Raw genomic sequence first — 3,860 nt, forward strand, 5'->3', positions numbered from 1 at the left:
TTTCTCTATTCACCTCGTTATTGACTCAAGCAAATACCTTCCGAATGGAGGACGCTCCCAGGGCGATACGAGGCCGAGCATGAATCTCACGGTGTGAATTTTTCAGAGAGCGTGAAAGGAAAACGATGTATCTCATATACCTTTTTCCTCACACTAAGTATTTTTTACGGTTGGGTATACTCATTACTTAGGTATATTCCGGCTAATTAAATATAACTTAAGTCTAGGTGATTTTCTAAAACTCATATCACTCAAGCATGCTCATAAAACTGGGCTAACTAAGCTGAAGTACTTGTTCGATCTCCAAAGTAGGTGTTTCGTAAACCGTCAACTTAAGTACCTTCAGCCTTAGACAAGATCGTGCCAAGTGAGCTTTCTTGTAACCGCGATTTTATAAGACATCGACCTATTTTAACTATTAAAATTGATCGTGCTTGGTTCTTAACCCTAAGTGAGCATGCACTTATCTTTATTATAGATTTTAACGTCTATCTCGTTTCATGACGTTGAAAATAACCTATAACATGCATCTAACATGCTTTATATAACAATTATATAATCATCCATTCCATGCAATAATATAACAATTTATATCTATCACTCATGGAACCCTCAACATGCATACTATACATTATAACACTTATAACATACTTGGAATGCATGAAACATGCTTAGCCTATAGTGGGATTTTAAGTCTATATGACATCCTTTATGAATATACATTTTCTATTTAATTAAAACATACATTCATAATGCATAATTAATTAAACACACTAAAGTGGATTGGTTTTGGCATTTTAAAACAAGCAATTAACTAAATTATTACATTAATAATTAAAAATAACTTGAACCGCTGCCGAGGATCACGAACTGAGCGAAACAACCCCTAAAAACATTGAACCATACCCCAACGGCAGAAAAAACACCTAAACCACCTCTTCCATCTTCTTCGGTTCAACTTGCTTTCTCTCCCAATTTCGATCAATTACAACCTAAAATGTACTCTAATGATTCCATAAAAATTACAGACCTTCCTTCACTCATTGAAGCCCATACACATTAGGCCAATTACAATAATTGTATCAAATGGAAGCATAAAAAAAATGCCAAAACCAAAAACATCCACTTTAGCAACCACAAAATTTCATTCATAAAATGGTACCCACCATGCTCAAATTCATGTAAATAAAGTGCCTAAAACTTGATCTGATACCAACTGATGGAGTTTATATAACACATGCCGAATCAGTTTGGATCTTAGGCACTCTTAGAACATCAATTATAGTAAATAACTAGCATGTTCATAGGTATTAAAACTAAAGGTCTTTAAGTACTAACCTTTTGTAGTTCAAATTTCTTTTTCCTCATGAACCGGTTTTGGACCACCACTAGTGTCTTTTTTCAATTCTTGGCAGAGTTGGATGCATGGTACTTTTCTACACACCGCCCATGTACGCATACATGGACCCATCAAACGGATTGATATACGTGCCCCTTAGGCCAGACTTTGTCGGGCACAACACAATACATGTCACTGGACCCTCATAAAAGAAAAGGTCTTCATGATAACATGTCGAACATAAATATTGAAGGTATGCATCCGTACTAACATAACATAACGGGGAAGTATCCCGATATACATGACATACATACATGCACGAGGTCCCATGATTTTTATTCATAAGATAACATTTATTTCATTTCCTTTCTCCTTCCCTCCATAACAGATTTCATGTATGTATCACGCATACATGGATAACACATCAATTTTTTCTACCTTATAATTTGAGGGGTCTGGGATGGCGTGTATAGAAAACAAAGAAGAGAGAGGAAGGGAGAATTTCGGTTTTTGTGGAAGGAGGAAAAACAAGAAAGTAAAGAGGATGCCAATCGAACACTTTAATGAAAATTTTGGCAAAAGATTTATCTCTAGTCCTAGTAAGAGGATCAATGAGTGTCAGTTTTTGTTGTAGGATCGTTCGATTTGACTACGATGTTCGAGGAAAGGATTCTTACAAATTTGGTGAAGAAACTTGACCATGATTTGTCTCAGAATTAGATTCAAGAGATTTATAATTTCGATAAGAAAATAAATTTTTTCCAAAATTTGAACTTAATTATTATGGTCTTTATCTTCCTAAAAATTAAAAAAAAAATGGCATCGAATGGGTTGATTCGAGATATTTATTTTTCGTGAAGAAACTAAGTCATTTCTAATTAACAATTGGAAGATAAAAAGCAATCCAAAAAAATAGATTGAAATGCTTCCGCGAAATCTAGAAAAATTGAACATTGGAAGTATCGATCGTGGATACACAGCTTCTGGCGACGAGAGAGAAGCGTATTAGCAAAAAGTTGAAATGTATCACAACATGACAGGAATGATGGGTCAACAAGTCAACGAGGACATGTTGTGAGACACCACTTTACTCGCTAAACCGCACCTGACCCAATCTACCCTCTGTAACTCAAACAGTACCAAAGAACTGAAGTTCGATCAGCGTGCCAAAAATCCTACCAGACCTGTTCATTAACCAACGAAATGCGTCCGGCGACTGTAGCTCTGCCAGACGTGTGGTAAACGCGCGTAGAGAACATCTTTTGTGCTTGAATATCGCATGGTATGCACACGTAGAAAACTTCTTTGGTTCTAGAAAAGCACGTGAACTCGTGTATGGACTTTCTTTTTGTCCTGTAATCCGTCTCGAGAAGGCACACGACAAATCTGTAAGTAACAACATGAAAATCTACGAAGCAGTACTTGTATAATTCGCTTGCTTATGAATGCATGCTAGTGAAATTAATCCTAGGTAGCTATTCTTCATTAACAGCTACCTAGGAAACTTACTAAGAGTGAAAATAGACTTGCTAGTAGTTGAAAATTCTTGTCTTATCCAGTATACTGTCTTGATATACTTTACTACTGCGGTAAGTAATCATGCTATGACAGTGGATGGGATGTTTATTTATCAGCACTCTGGGTGTTTGATGGATGTTATCGCCCCAGTGAGCATGTGTGACTCCTGGTGAATGATTGTGTGATCTCTCGCTTTTGAGAATAAGCAACATAATCGAGTTAAGTCTGGGGTAAGCACGTAGATTGGTGGGTCGAGACTTAGGATCGAACACCTTTAGAGGTCTGAGACCAATGGAATCATGAAGGGTGATCAGAGGGTTAGACAATATTATAACAAAATAGTGTGCGCACATAAGTAATTTACAGCACGAAAATATTTAAAACACAAAATAAGAAACAAACTCAAAACATTTTAAAACAAAAGAGTTGAGGACGACGGGTGAGGTTATTCTACGGCACTTGCCCAAGAGTCCACTCCCGACTTCGACCAACTCCTTATCTGAAAAAAAATGGAGAATAAAGAATGAGTACAAAGACTTAGTATGCAGCCTGCTTGTAGGCTCTTAATTGTGTCGTTGATATACTAGGATACCACACGATTTCTTGTCTTGTTCTTGTTTCTTATTGTAAGTACTTAGGCCCACCTGTTCTTGACTTGGGGTTCTTATTGTGATTTATTCTAAGGACCTGGGTCCTTGGATTCTAAAACCTTGGTCATCCTTTGAGGGCCTTAGTACTATGGTTCTTGGTTCTTGGTTCTATACTTAGAACTCGGGTCTTGATCCATGTTCTAGACCTAGATCTTTCTCTTGTACTTGGTACTTTCTAGGTATTTATTCTGTTATTGATTTATTCTCCAAGACACTCCCCCAAGGATTTACGGCACTAGCCATACACCTGACAATCCTGCATCCAAGGCTTGTTACTCAGTGGTAGATTAACTACACTGCATTGTGGACACGTCGTGTTTTAGGACATTAATCACGAGGCTAGGTAGTAGTTA

The sequence above is a fragment of the Cucurbita moschata genome, unplaced genomic scaffold, assembly GCF_002738365.1.
Source record: "Cucurbita moschata cultivar Rifu unplaced genomic scaffold, Cmos_1.0 Cmo_Scf00007, whole genome shotgun sequence".
Lineage (NCBI taxonomy): Eukaryota > Viridiplantae > Streptophyta > Magnoliopsida > Cucurbitales > Cucurbitaceae > Cucurbita > Cucurbita moschata.